The 15,570-nt window shown below is 40.3% G+C and overlaps 1 protein-coding gene across 1 annotated transcript in view; it reads left to right on the top strand.

Annotated features, from left to right (window-relative positions):
- The first annotated feature begins 246 nt into the window (after positions 1-246).
- PRICKLE1 (prickle planar cell polarity protein 1) overlaps positions 247-15,570 on the top strand; it is a 111,434-nt gene continuing 96,110 nt past the window's right edge. The window contains exon 1 of the mRNA XM_037514127.2: positions 247-288. The gene's annotated coding sequence lies outside the window, so the exon portion shown is untranslated. The remainder of the gene's footprint in view (positions 289-15,570) is intronic.

Consider the following 15,570-nt stretch of genomic DNA (forward strand, 5'->3'; position numbering starts at 1 on the left):
CGGGGTGCGCTGACGACGCGGCGCGGGGAGTCGGAGCGCACTCAGCCTGCAGCCGCCGCCAGCGCCTGCTCCCGTGGCCGACGCCGCTCGACAGCGCGCCCCGAACCATGCCCGTCTCGCGCCGCCGGAGCTGACTTCCCCGCGGGGCGCCGAGGCCCGCACGGAGACTCGGAGGGCGCTCCATGTCCCGCGAGCCGCCCGCACCCGCCCGGCCCTGACGTCGCGGACCCGGCCCGCAGCCCCGCCGCAGCGCCCGGACCGTCCAGCCGGGACCTCGCTCCCTCGCCGGTGAGTGGTGGCCGGAGGCTCCGGCTGCCGAGGGGCTGGGGGCGCGCGGCGCGGGGCGGGCGCGGCAGGGCAGGGCCCGGCACCCCGGTGCCTCTGCGGAGGCTGCGACCCCCTGAACGGTGCCGCAGAAAACGAGAGGGAAGCGCACACTCGGTGTGTGGGGCTGTGTAGACAGCGAGAGCCGGCGCTGAACTGCAGCACCAAGGAGGCTCCAGATAGGCTGTGCGCGCGGCTGCTGCTGCTGCATCACAACCAACTCTCCCCTTGATTCCCTCCTGCGTGGAAGCCCGTTCAGTGCCCCCAGAGTTGGGGTGATGCGGGGCGCAGGGGACCAGGGGGCGTTGGCGTGTGTCTGTCGTTCGGGATGGCATGTCACCCGGAGGGGAGGGTGCTGATTCTCCCCAAACGCTTTGGGGAGAGGGAGGATGGCTTTTTGGCAGGGGTACGTCAGTCACCCCCCCCCCTTGATCCCTCTCCCCCACCGCAATGGGGTTTTCTGGATGTGGCACGTATGTGGGGTGGGGGGAAATAGGAGCGTCTTTCATTCTTTAAGAGAAAAAGTTGAAACGGGGCATGTTAATAATTAGCAGGACCGGGACTCAGGATGCAGCAGAAAGCTGTTAAATTTTCATTGCCCTCTAAGAAAAACAAACGGCATCGTCAGTGACTGTTGGCAGCGCCGTGTTATTTTGGGGACTTGAGGGAAATTGTCCACAGATTGTCTTCAGGAGGCTGAAAAATGAGGTGGGGATGGGGGGAGAACGGCTGGCACCGCGCTGAGCTCCAGCCGATCTCCGGAGGATTCAGAATCACAATCCAAACACTTTTGGTTGCTGGTTTTAAAAAGAGTACAGGAGGCAGAGCTGCTGCCATGAGCAAGGTGGAGAGCACGCCATGGGAACCCGCCTTAGGAAAAGAACAAGTAAAGGGCTGGCCTCTCCGGGGGAGTTCAGATGCATTGGTGCTATAAAAAGCATGCATACCGATGCGACTTTTAGGCTGGATTTTATGAAGGACAAATTATACTTAATGAAATTGTATCTGTGCATGCCATGTAGTTTTGTCAACCTCCTCATTTTAATCAGTACTTCAGAAGGTTAAGTCTGCAGTTGATGTTATGTAATTGGCATGGTGCAGCATCAGATATTTTTAATGTACTTTTGGAGTAAAGGGAACTTCCATCTGTCCCTTCAGACTGGCCCAAGGTGTAGACGGGCAAGGGTGGCTGACTGTTTGCCTTGGTCAGGCTCCAGATGTGTGAGCTCAGCTGTTGCCTGTCACTTAGGTGACAACTGGCCTTTTCCCACTAAGCCTGTGCTGTCTCCATTATCCTCAGTGAAGTGTCAGTGTTCAGCCGCCTTCTATTATCAGGAGTGGACTCTCGCCTCTGGGGAGGCTTCAGCCTTGTTTGACCATCCCCAACAATATGTCTGTTTTTCAGACTCTGGGAAGGGAAAAAAAAAAATCCCATGACAGCAAGATAGATACATTTTGAATTGAGCACCAACTTAATCCAAAGATTCTGCTTTAATCAAGACAGCTCTGGAAGGATGACGCAATATTTGTCAAGCCTTTTTCTCTGCAACAATATTTACTCCCACCAGGGGATTTTAAACTTAAACAGCAGCCATTTATCTTGCTGTCTGGTGGGGCCCGGTTTAGTTTGCCTCCACTGTGGGCCTAGCCTAGGTGGCTGGGATTGGCCTGGGACAGGAATCTGTCATTGTAGCCCAGCTGGAGCCTGAAGAAAGCAAAATACAGCACCTGCTGGTACCAGAGGGTTTCTAAATGCCATCAACTGGCGAGTTGGGAAACAGAAGGAGATATTTTATAAGCTCTTCCAGAAATGTTTATACAAAGGATTTAAAGGTTAACAATTCATGTGCTCTACATATTAAAACTAAAAGGTGCTAGAAATAAACAGACATTACCCACAGTTAAGAAGCGCACACGTTATGATGAACCCCCAAAAATCTGTTTTAATAAGTCATGGCTAACAATAGTGACTCATTCTTGTGAATAAGCCAAGGAAGGGAGGGAGGGAGGATGGGGGGAAGATGCAGGGAGGCACGGGGAACATGAGGATTGGATGATACATAGAGGTAGACATTTTGATGTGAGTGAATGAGTTTAGTAAATTAATTTTTCCACCCTATGTTTTATACAAATTGGTGATTTATCACTTAGTGAGACTGTGGTGAGTTAGGCTCACTACAGTTCATTGGTTTTTAAAAAAAAAAAGTGGCATATTTTACCAAAGTGACAGATTCAATCAGTTCTGCCAGGAATACCTATGAAACTTTAAAAGTTTATCATGTTTTTATAATCAAGGTTCATGGAACCACCATTTGTCTCTGTAATAAAGAGGGATGGTAATGAGTCAGCTTGGGTCACCCCAATAAAATCTAATGATCTAAGTAGGGAGGAAGAAAAATCCTTACAAGGTTAATAACTAACCTACTAATTTTAGAGTCAGATGTGAGCCAAAGTCTGATTGTTCCTAATATATCGTCATCTAGAAGAATTCCTAAAAGACACCAAAGAAAAATGGTTAAAATTTGATGTTTCTTTAATTAAGGATTTTAAAAAGTAAACTGTTATCTAAGTTTTAAAAAGTGGCATCATAAAATTATTTCTCTGCAACTTTTTATAATTACTTGGACGTGAAACAAAGAGTTGAGTTTTATGAATGACTATTCATAAGTCTGATGAAACGGAATGAGAATCTTGAAAAATGATTTTGCCATCATTAGGTTATTCTTTTAAGAGCCTGTGCCAATAATTTGGGTTGTCCAGTCTAAAAGGAAACAATTTCAGAAATGGGAAATAATTTCAGAAAGTATCACTACCAGTATTCCAGTTACTGCAGTTAATTGCCTACTTAAAGTAGCTTATAAAGAGTAAATTTTTTCTTGTAAAGAAGGTAATTTAAAAAGTTGAAATAATTCGCAGTCATAGAAATGCTAAAGATGTCAGTTGACCAGTATATAGATTCCCTCCCCTTGAAAGATCAGTCTTTTTTTCTTTCCCTTATGTAAAACAGCATCAGTTGTTAAACTCTTACTAGTGTGAGAATATTTCATTCGCTGAAATCCAGGTTCAAAGCAAGTGAGTTGTGTTTCTTGGTTGGTTGGTTAGTATTTTAAGAGACCATTACTGCTTTTTCTTCTGGTCACAGAATCAAACACTGTATTTGCGCTGATATCTTTAGAAGGCTGGTGTGAGCCAACAAGTTGGGAGAGCAAAGTACAGTGATCTGGGTGCCAAGTCCTGCAAGGGTGCAGTTCCTCGAAACCTCAGGCAGCCTTTGTAGCCATGTTCCAGAACACAGTGCCAGGATCCAAGATGGCCTCCTGGAAACTGCTGCAGCCCGGAAGAGCCGGACTTCCGGTCTCTGGACACACTTTCTTCTTCGTGCCTGTGCTGCATGGAAGTCAAGGAGGCTGCTGCCCGTGTATTGGTAGAGCAACATTTTGAAGCAGTGGGAAAGGCCTGGCCTGAAATTGCCTGGGGGAAATCTACCTAAACCTTTGTTTTCTCCATTCTCCCCCCTCCTGAAGGAGAGATGGTGAGAAGACACATGCTTTACAAGTTGGAACATGCTGGAGTCTTGACACTTTTGGCATGGAGATACAACAGAATAATCAGATCACTTTCCTTTATGCCAGAATGACATGATTTTTCCAAGAACCCTTCCCAAGCCAGTGGTCCACTGATACTATTTCCAGTTACTTGAGGGGATCTTACCTCTCAAGGAGGATGTAATGAGTCTTCCTGTGTCTCTGTTTTGTGCTTGTTTAGTCTAAACTCCAACTGCATTTTGGTCTCTTTAGAAGAGGAAATGTCCAGCCTGCACTGATTCCACCTTTCCAGATTCATTTTCCTTGAAAGAGACTTTTTAATTCAAATAAAAATAAGAATGGCAGCAAAATAGACGCCAATGTAAACATATTAAAACTTAGAGCTGTAAACTAGCAAGCGGCTATCATTTTTCTTTCTCTCTCCAGACTGTCCATGTGATCTTAAGTGAGCCCCAAAACAACTGACCAATGAAACTGCAGTTGCATTTTTCTCACTGACAAACTTGGGGGTAAAGTCTCATGAGCAATGCCTTTGGTTTATAGTGGATTACACTTCAGAAACAAAAAGTTAAAGCTGTGTTATTTCAGTTGTTCCAGTACTGAAGTCATGTCCTTCTTTCTAAGAGTTTTGTCCCATTTGATGATTTACAGCACCCACTAGCTTTTGCTTGGCGAATGCATCTCTGTTTCCATCTTTTCTCAATGGGTCTCTGGAAAGATCTGTCAATAACAACAGTGAAAATATTGCAGTCAGATGCAGACCCCTAAGTAGACTCCTCAGTGGTGTGTGCTCTCAGCTGCCCTTCTTTTATCTAAGGCACAGATCCCACAGTTGGCAATTATGGTCTTTGACTTTGGTAACAATTCTGTTTGAAATGTTTCCAATTACACACAATATTGGCGGAGTGGAGCAGCTGCGTGCCAAAAAGCATTTCGAAGTGTGTTCCAAGAATCAGACTGTGATTGCTTTTAATTTAAATAAAGGCTATTTGGTTTCCTGTGAAGTTTTTTGTGTAATCACCTTTCCCCTCCCCCATTTTGTTATCTTTTAAAAAAAGTAATATAAAGTAGCCACGGCTTCCCATGATGCAGTCTTCGTCCTGGTTTCCCAGGACTGCCCTTTGCTCAGAGCAAGTGTTACTGTATTCTTCATTCTCTAAAGGAAATTTTAAAGAAACTTTGTACAGAACTGCATTTCCTCAAAAAAGAAAGGGGGGAGGAAAGGTTATCTGATAGCATATTGTAAGTAGCTGATGTTTTTAAATTTTCCACTTTGATTTAGGGGAGTTATCATTTTGATTATCCTTGAAGGTTACTGGAAATTGTTTGGTACAGTCTTTCCTTCAGATGCTTCTATTTTTTCCTCTTGTGAGTCCATGAAAGTGTTTTAAGAGAAGACTTCAAGAGTAAAGAGAAATGTCAATAAGAATATTGTTAAAATGGGGGTGGGGGATTGGGCGAACCAGTAAATAATTGCACCCTTCTATAGGAACCAAGCCCTTCAGGTCTGCCCCCAAAGTGGGATTGAAATCTCTGAACACTGAAACCATTTAAAACTGTAGTGGCTTAAATCTTTTAATAACTACCAGATATACTTGACTTATTAAATCTGAAAATAAGAAAATATACACTCTGGGGTCTTAGAGCGAAAGGATTGGTTACAGGGCTGGGAGGATGGGGCCTCTGTTTCCAGGATGGCTCATGGCTCATTGGAAACCTAACGCCTAGAGCTAGAGGGTATCCACTAGCTGAGGTGCTAAGAGGGTCCTAATTAAGGTGTTTTCACATTGGCTCTTTCAGTTCTGGCAGAAACATCCTATAGAACATAGTGCCTCTTTGGATTGAACAGTAGTTGACTTTACATACATGCCAACATCTCTTCTGGCGTTTTGGAAATCTTCCACTGGATAATAAATAGTGCTGTGTAATCCAAATTTGTAAATGCCATGTTTCATGGGGTCCCTGTAGAGACAGCTGAAAGTCACCATGCTGTTAGGGACCTGGAGGTTAGGTTACTGCTAGATTCCAAAGCAACACCACTAAGGAAGGAGGGTCTTTGATCAAATCCAGGAGGAGGTGGGGCCAACCTTGTACCTAATAGACTGAAGATGGGCCCACCAGCCAATGCTTATTCTCCCCTATCTTTGGAAAGGGACCCTCAATTAAGCAAACTCTCTTAGAGAAACTTCCCCAGCTTAAGGTAAAATGAGGTTTAAGTTGTTTCACAAGCTGAGCACCCAGCCTGCCAGATACTCTCTCCACCCAGACCCATTGCTATAGTGACAAAACCCACAGTAACTGTGGTTAAAATAGAAAGTCTGTTAAAATCCTTTTCTATATTGGCCAGTTCTCTGCCCTAGTAAATATGCTGTCTTTGGGCGAAGCAAACACGTACACATAACATTTCTAGTCTATTAAATTGATTTAAACCTTGTCATAGTTTGGGCAAAGTCATTTGTACACTTTTTTTTCCTTTATCCCACTGATAAGCAGTTAACAGTCATCTTCTGAGGGAATTCTTAACGTGAGAGCCATAGTTGATATCTCCAACTATTTTATTTATGTGTTTACATAATCTGTGTTTTTTAGAATCTGAAAAAGAGCTAGCTAGCATAGCATTTTGTTTTACATTAAAACATCTCTTCCAGAACATTTTAAGGAATGGTTAGATTTTATGTAAGAATACACAGTGCTCTCGTGTTGAAATACTTGTTATGATGTGTGTCAAAAAAGGACAGCATTTTAAATTCTTCTGTGACTATGTCGTTAATCAGTGTATTCGATGCTTAAAGTATATGTGAGTTATATAATTTTTAGAAAGAGATAAAGTTAGGTCTGAAGTCCATTAAAGAATCACAGATGTTTCTTGTAAGAAAATGCATGTTTCATAGGAATTTCTGATGCTAGCTTTATTCATTGCAGGGATCATATGAATAATTTCATTGAGTTGCTTTAGTTCTTATTTACACAAGCCTTGAGAAAGGAACTGAAGTGATAAATAACTTGCCCCTCACCTAGTTCTGAAATGCTTTAGCCTTTTATGTTTTTGTGAATATGAAGGGAGGGAATAAAATATACAGAAATGATGTTTGTGTTTAACTAACTTTAATCACATAAGTTCCCTTTGTGGACCTTCTATAAGCTTAAACAGCTTGGCAGGCTAATAGCCAAAACCATGTCCTCGAGTGAGGCCAACCAAATGTGTTACAAGCAGACCAAGCTTTCTTCATACTGAGGTATTAGAAATAGATTATCTAACCTTCTGAATTTTAAGGAATAAACCTGAAAAAATCACTCTTCTTCTCCCCCTCCTTACCCACGGAAACCAACATTTTTATTTATTGCAGGGCTGAAATGAGAAACTAATAGGAATAATGATGTTTGTGTGGGAGTGTTTTAAACTAGCTTGACTTGGCAATTAAGCCGGAAGTAACCAAGTTATTATGTGGTGTGATGGTTCTTTTATAATTTTTATGTTTGTGTTGCCTGTAGACACTGGGCTCTTTTACTTTTTTTTTGTTTAGTAATTTTTGGTTAAGCCCTTGTTCATTTATCCTGTTTTTTCATGAACCAAGATACAAGGATAGACAGTGATACCAATAGTGCAGAAAAAGATTTTTTTTAATGTCTTTCTGACAATCAGAAAACTTGGACTGCAGTACCATCACGGTGATTTCTCAGCTCCTCTGGGTCAGTTTCCTCATCTTTCACTGGGGAAATCAAGCCAGATCAGTGTATTTTAACCAAATGTTTGAATCATAAACACCTATGGAGTTTTTACGAAATACAAATACACAGACATTTTAGGAATTGGGGTGGGCCTTATATATTTAACTGGAAAATGCTCCTCAGGTAATTTGATAAGACAGCTATGCTTATGATCTACAAGATTCTTGGTCTCTTAAGATTTCCCTCCAGTTCTAGAACTTTATGTTTTTAATCTTACTACTTTTTCCTTCTTTTCCTTCCCTCTTTTTTTGCTCATTCATTCTTTATTTCTTTATTCTTGAAGACTTTGTGATGTTGCTGTCCAAAGTGCATAGCTAGCATTTTAACTCTGTCCCAGGGAGATCTGGAAGGAACCATGTTCACCGCCCCTGCCTAACACACCAGTGCCTTTACACAGGCACACAGGAGGTAGACACTTGACAAGTACAAGAGTCTCAAAAGTCCAAAAACTTTCAGAATAATGTTAACATTTTAAACAATGTGGTTTTTTTGTCAACCTCCAGATAACCTTTCAGATAAATTGCCTCCAAACTAAAGCAATGGGTGTAATTGTTCTTTTGAGAAACATAATAAATACATTGTTTTCCTTATGTTTCCAGACTTATGGAATATTCCATGGTGTGTTGACTGTATTTTTTTTTTCCAGACTAACAGTTCATCCCTGTGCCTTAAATTTGGAGGTACTTCACCTGAAAAGATATCTAGAGACACATCAAAAAAAAGATATTAAGAACATTATTTGAGGTGCCTCCCCGGTGGCACAGCGGTTGAGCGCTGGGTTGCGAAGCTGCCCACAGCCTCTGCAGCGTCGGTTCAATTCCCAGCTGCTCCCCGGCCACCGGAGGAGGGTCCCACATGGCGCGCAGACCTCTCCTGCTGCCCGCTGTTCCCCTCAGCAGTGTACTTTGGTCCTTCTGCCTGCTCTGCTCCCTGCTCTGGCTCTGGTGAATTCTCTCACCCTCCCGCACTTCTGACTGTACCCAGTGCTTACTGAATGTCCAATTTTCTGTGGTCATCTTAATGTGTGGTAGTTTAAGAACTAAGACCCAACCACACTATCACAAAGGATTACATTTCACTATAATTTTCAGTCTTTTTAATATTTTGAATAGCAAAGATTAAAAATTTTGAAACTTTATTAATATATTTCTTTAGAAAGTATGTTCATGTGTGTATGTATGCATAAGCCCTTTGTCCTTTTCAATAACAGAAGTGTTAATTCCCATTATTTTTGATTAGTGAAATAATTTTTCAGCTAATGATAATTTTTTATAGCCAGAAATTATTTTAATCCTTTTATAGACATGATTCCATATCATATCATTAAGACATAGAAAGTGTTTTAAAACTGTCCATATCTCTGCTATCCTCCTAGCTACACAAATTAATGCATCAGAAAATCTTGCTATTAAAATTAATGATTGCATATTTTGTGAAAATTGACTAAAAGAGCTTATTGTTCATTTTGTTTCTTTGCTTTTTCTTCTTTAGTCTTTGAAATTTTGAGTTATGTGTCCCATCATTACCCTTTATTACTGTACTGTGGAACATAGACTAAATAAAAAAGAACTTACACCAGTCAATATTACTAATGGTTGTGAAACATAGTATAAACAAAAGGAAAAATTTGGTACTTACCTAGTTTATTCTATTGTTGTTTTATGTTGCCACTTTTGTGGAGGGGCAGCTATTCTTTAGATTGTTTTTAATTCAAGGAAGCACTTCTAAAACTCACCATTCTAAAACTGGATCACTGTAAAATTTCCATTGAATGTTCACAGGCTAGGCATGACCAATAACAAAAAAAAAGGGCAGCTCTAGCTTATTTTCTTCATACTCATGCCCATTGCCAAGTCAAATAATCAGGGACTCAATGTGGAAATTTCTACCTGAATTATCTACTTGGGTTGTTTGTACAGTGTAACTGAAAAACTCTTGTAGTCATCAAATGAAGAGATACTTGTGAGGCATTTTAGTTAGGAAAAAGGTTAAGCTGTAACTAAACAAGGTTAAGGATCATTGGGAAGATATGAAGAGGTCTATCCAGGCATTGTTTACAGCCTTACTGTTTGTGGGTTTCACCTTCCTAAAGTTTCACAGTTAATTTCCTTGTTTGTGTTAGACTTCCAGTTAATATAAAAGAACACGTAAAGGTTGTACCTGGGGAGATCATCATTTGCTCCGCCCTTCCCAAGCCTGCTGAAAAGTCATCTGATCTCAGGGAAACCTTCCCTGCTCATCCTACATAAAACATCAGCACCCCTGCCTCTCCCAGGCACCCAGAACTCCCAAAACCATTAATTAACTTGCTTCCCTTTTCTCCACAGCTCTTACCTGACACCATCATAGCACTATCTGACAGATATAACTGTCCACTCAGTGAAGGCATCTCTATGCTGTCTTGCCTTTTATTGCCGTAACATTATTTTGATCCATTTGTAGCCATCGTCTTTTATAACATAATGTACTTTAAAATTGCCTATATCCATACTATACCGAGATTCAGATCCATAATATATATATATATATAGATACTGTGCATATATGCACAATATGGATATAGATAGTTTTAGGTAAGATAACCTTACAGTAGTGAATGGCACAAAGTAGGTGTTTAGTAAATATGTGCCAATTCAGTGACCACAAAAATATAAGAAGCTATCTGCATTCTAAATTAGAACACCCGCTCCCCAAATCTAAGAACATGTGGGGCTGAGCAAATTAAAGTTTAAGCTCATATTCACATTCTAATAATAGGACTAGTAAGTTAGCAAAAGGCTACCCTCACTTTACAGGGCAGGCACCTGTGACCCTTGCAACGTTCTATAGAGAATAAAGACCAGCATCAGTTTTATCTGAGTGAAAATTCAAGATTTTTTTTTTCAGTTCTTTTCTGGTTTTATGGGGGGTTTGGCAGCTCAAGTTGAATTTCTGGGCTTTTCCCCTCCTTATCTGAATTAAATCAGAGAAATGTAATGAGAAGGTGTGAGGAAAGAGATTGATCTACTGTCCTTCCTTCTCTATCCCAAGTGATCAATGAAATGTAATCATAGAGTGAGTGGATTTCTTATTAATAGAAGTAAGATTGAATATTCACAGCAGGGGCACTTGCTATGTGACTGTCCTTTTTATAAACCCCCCCCCCCATGTTACACTGTAACCTTTAAAAAAAAAAAAAGAGACCATATCTTCAGCCACACTGTGTTGTTGCTTTGTATGTTAAAACAAGGATAACAGACTGTCTTTCATTCAAGAAATCCTCTGCCTTAAATTCCAGAGGTGAAAAGCTAATCCTCTAAGTGATTTCAACCAGCTTGCTAGGAAACATAGTTGCTTGAAATTATTATTTTAATGTCTCAGGTTCCAGGGCTAAATTGGCAGTGAGTCAGCTTTCCTATTAAAGGCTGAGCCAACTTATTTGTCCAGAAATTATCATGTTTTAACTTGGGAGTTCTGACTAATAATAAGACTAATGTCTCTGAAGGACACAAAAACACTTTCAGATTCATCTTTTTGCTTTTACTGTCTTTGGATGGAGGTGTAACCAGCATAACCCCAATTTACCAATGAAGAAACTACCTTTTCGTTCAAGACCCAACTTTCAAAGGAACTTTGGTTTGGCAGATTTTAAGTCAATTAACATTTGTGCTCAACTTTTAGAAAGAAAAAGCAATCGAAAGAGAGGGAAAATAAGTGCTTACTTGTAAAATATCTGAATGTTTGGTGTTTCATTGTTTTACAGCTATTGCTGCTTATATTTGTCCTATATTAAGTTTTTAAAGTAATTATAGGCTCTTCTACTAACTGGCATTGATCTTATTTAAGTGACTTAATTTTCTGGATTTCTTACCCACTCTGTGCCTCAGTTTCCTCAGATACAGAGTGAGGAGCCTGAAGACTTTTAGGTTCAAAAGTTCCTTGATTCTAAAATACCAAGTGTAGAAATGACAGATTCAGAGGGATAGATAATAAAGGGATATTATTTTTCATTATTAGTAGCCACCACTACCTAAATTCGTAACTAGAACTATTTAATAGTCTTTTCAAAATTATTTATATTAACCAGGTGCAACTTTAAAAAATGATCTCTTTATTCTTGATTCAGTGTGGCCAGTTCAAAATTCAACAATAGCTATGTTTTAAAGAACTAAGTGTGTATACATTTTGCCTTACCAAAAGTCTGGCTTTATAGGTTATATTGTATTTTAATATAAGGAGCTAAATGAAAATGCAGTAATATTCAGAGCAGATTATTAACTTGATGTGGTCCAACAATGGTATACTTATTTAGTTCATATTAAAATTACTAATACGAGTACAGTGTTTAATACATGGGAAATATGAAAACTGAAAAACTCAAAGTGTATGTTCATTTACTTATATAACCACATACTGATTATTCTAACTTTGTTTAAAATGTGTGTGTCCATTGACCAAATGGAACTAATTTGGTATAAGAAGGGTTTGCTGGAAAGTCAAAATCACCCAACATTCATTGTAGCTGCTTTCCTAATATTTTTAAAACTATAATATCCTTATTTACCCCCCTCCCCAAATAAAAACTGATGTAAATAGGCAGCAAGTGGTGAAACACCTTCTCTATGAATCGTAAATACTCCATGTTGGCCTGTGTCACTTACTTACCTGCTTGGGTGTTTCCATTTTTGTAGCACTGTGATTAATTAAGTCACTAACTTTTAAACAAATGCTCAGGAACTTGGATCTTATTCACATTTCTAATTAGGCTGAGCCAGAAGTTACAAACGGCCCACCGGGCAGTGGAATCCCATCTGTATTCTATCTCAGAAGGTGGGATCTGTGAATTGTTCAGATGAACGCAGCAGTGAGTGTGGTGCAGCTCCCTGCAGATTGCTGATTTACTGTGAAGAGCTGTTCCAATAGGAAGGACTATATAAAGGCGACATTAATAATCACCAGTTTGAATCTGGGTCACTTCAGCCATGACTCAAAGATCAAACGCTATCAGATGGTAATGAGTGTGTGAAAGTCCTACAGGAAGGTATTCCATTTCTTAATGACACCTTTGTGGGCCTTCTCAGCAGACTGTTAGAGGGTGGAAAGAAAGAAAGTCGCATATGCCCCTTGTTCTGGAAGCCAGCCCTCCGGGTCCGGGTTGGCACACTTTTGCAGAGATGTTTTAGAAGAGTTTGCGGTGGTTTCTGCCCTTCGAGTTCCTTAAATGGATATGCAGAACCTTTCATCTGCTGCCTCTTTTCCTGACCATTTACTCACTTCAAAGCATTGGTAGCTCAACTGTATGGTCTCTGTCTCCTTTTCTGCTCTCTGAAAAAAGAAGGCGACATTGTACAACAAAGGTGTGTTAACCATTTAATGTTGCACTTTCCCATTTTGATGTCCGTTTGGGGGCATCCTTTTCATTTCAACCTGCCTTTATTGAGCCTCATGGTTAGCCAGACACCGTATTAGGCTCAGGGACTACCAATATTAAATAAGAGTGATACCTTTTTTTAAAGATCTCATTGTTTTGTAGGGAAGGCACTTAGTTGTAAAACATTGTGGTAGAGGCAGGAATAGGAAAATGTGCTAGCTTTAGCGGGGGCACTAAGGCGAGGGAGGGAGTGTTTGTTTAGTGTGGATTGTTAAGGCTTCTGGGAGGCTGGTTGAGCTGCTGTTAGAGACTAGTAGGAGTTGACCAAGCCATCAGAATTGGAGAATGACTCATTGTAGACAGAGGGAGAATTTTTATATTTGGCTCTAAGATTAACTGCACTCTTGGTCTTAGACTTACTGATATCTTTACAAGTCCTCTGTTTTAATCAGGCATAAGATGTGAATTTTGACAACTTTAATTGTGTGCCCTTGTTTCTCAGCTGTTGGCTTTAAACTTCTGAACCAGAGCTCTCTAGTTCCCCTCTGAAATGTTGAGCTTACCTGGCCATCCTACCAGGTATTTGCACTGTGTCTTTTCCTTGTTATGTTAGTATAATCTCAATTTATTTGCTCTTCATTTTGACTGCCAGGTATCAATATCAGCCTTAAGTGTTTCATCAACATCATAGAATGAATATTATACTCATGACATTTGCTTTCGTACTCAAGAGCTTTCCATGAAAAGTAATGGTGGGAAAGCAAAAAGGCCTGAATGTCACCAAGTGATCCCCAAATGTGTTTTATTGTGTTGGTATCTCTGTTTTGTTTTCATAAACACTTTTTTAAGAATAAAACCTTGCCAGGCAGAAGTAGCAGACAATTGACTCATAGGAGATGAACAATTTTCTGCATTTCCTGATTATTATTTCTTGAACTCCTGTTTTTTAAAATTACAATTCAACCAAAAAGAAATCCATAATACTATAAAGTATTGTGTCCTTAAAAACAAGCTGTGTGTGCTTGTTTTTCAAAGATAAACTCACTTCTTAGGTTGGACTTTTCTACTGTGTTTCATTATGTGCCTCTTCAATATAGTAAGGTTAGACTTGGGATTATGTTTTAGAATTTCTGCCATCTAATTGTTCACTAGCAATCAGTATGTTTTGAGGCAGCCTGGTTGTGATAAATATTTTGAGCATGTGTGACTAAACATGCCAATTTCACAGGGCTTTATAAGCTTTCATTAATTTTCCCAGCAACCAGATGCACTTTGCTTTATTGATGGAGAGGCCACAGACAACGGTGTTCAGAGTGTTGCCTGGATTCATCTCACAAAGTAGTTTTCCAACTTTTTTGGGAATGACTGAACACTTCTGTAGCCCAAGATTCCTTGGGATGTAAGGTAGGACTGATTTTATTGGGGGATAGACTAGATGTCCTAGGGCTTCCAGGCTGAGTGAAATAAAACAATATACAAGATGCCCAGTCTGTTTGAATTTCAGATAAATGAGGAATAATTTATAATGTGTGTCCCAAATATTGATTCCCTAAAAAACGATTGGTGGTATATTTAAACTTAGATTTAACCGGGCATCCTGTATGTTAACTAGGCAATGCAAGCTTCTGGTTCTAGCCCCAGCCTCACAGCATCCTCAACCTCACCTCCCCTGCCAGAGGTGGGGAGGAGTTGGGGGGCGGGGGTCGTGGTTCCCTGAACATGGTTTGAAGGCAACAGCTGGAAGAAAACAATATGAATGTTAAGAGAAAATGAATAATCTAAGTTTTTTCTCATCCCCCATTTAGAGAATAGTAACACTTCGTCTGTGTTAGAGCATCTCGTGGATCCAGAGCTACATGTTACAGTCGTAAAGCTTAATTGCCTATATGTTGCTCTTCCTATTTCCTTGGATGAATATTTTAGTCTTCTAATCTTTGGGAGCAATGTTGGTTAAGTCATCTCTTTCTAGAAGTTAATGATTGGACTCCTATGAGTAAGGACGGATGGTATAATCAGAATGCAAGCTGGCCAAACAGTGTGTTTAAGGGAAGAATGGATGGGAACTTGTGAGTGGAATTCCAGAACAGGCCAGGGAAGACATGTCACATGCTGATCCTTATCTTTAGCATAGTGGGTGTGCAGGTTTCAGTGGTTGTGGTTGGAAGACAATATCAAACCATTTTAAAGCAGCCCTTATATATCGCACTCATTTGTCAAGGCAACCTCTCCACACTCTTTATTAATTCCTCCATCTGTCTGTGTACCCGAGTACAATCTGAATAGCGTTCAGAAATCACTGTTTTGTTTTGTTTTGTTTTGTTTTTAAGATTAAACAGTACTCCAGTGTCTGAGAGCTTACCTAATTTAACTGGTGAAAAATCCTTGTTTAAACATAATCAAGAAACTGAGGACTGTCTCCCAGATCTGCAGAAACCCAGGTGGTGGGGTTTGATGCCCTGCAGGGTTAACCTGTTAACTCTAGAGGTCACTTTTTTGTATTTGCAAAATTAAACTAGGTGTGAATCATTTCCTGGTGGGTACATTAGGAGTGGATATGATTTAAATTTTTGTCCCTTTTCAGTTTTTGCAAACTTTTAAAATAAGGAAAACAGTGGTAATGGG

The sequence above is a fragment of the Talpa occidentalis genome, unplaced genomic scaffold (assembly GCF_014898055.3).
Source record: "Talpa occidentalis isolate TD23 unplaced genomic scaffold, MPIMG_talOcc4v2.1 talOcc4.16, whole genome shotgun sequence".
Classification (NCBI taxonomy): domain Eukaryota; kingdom Metazoa; phylum Chordata; class Mammalia; order Eulipotyphla; family Talpidae; genus Talpa; species Talpa occidentalis.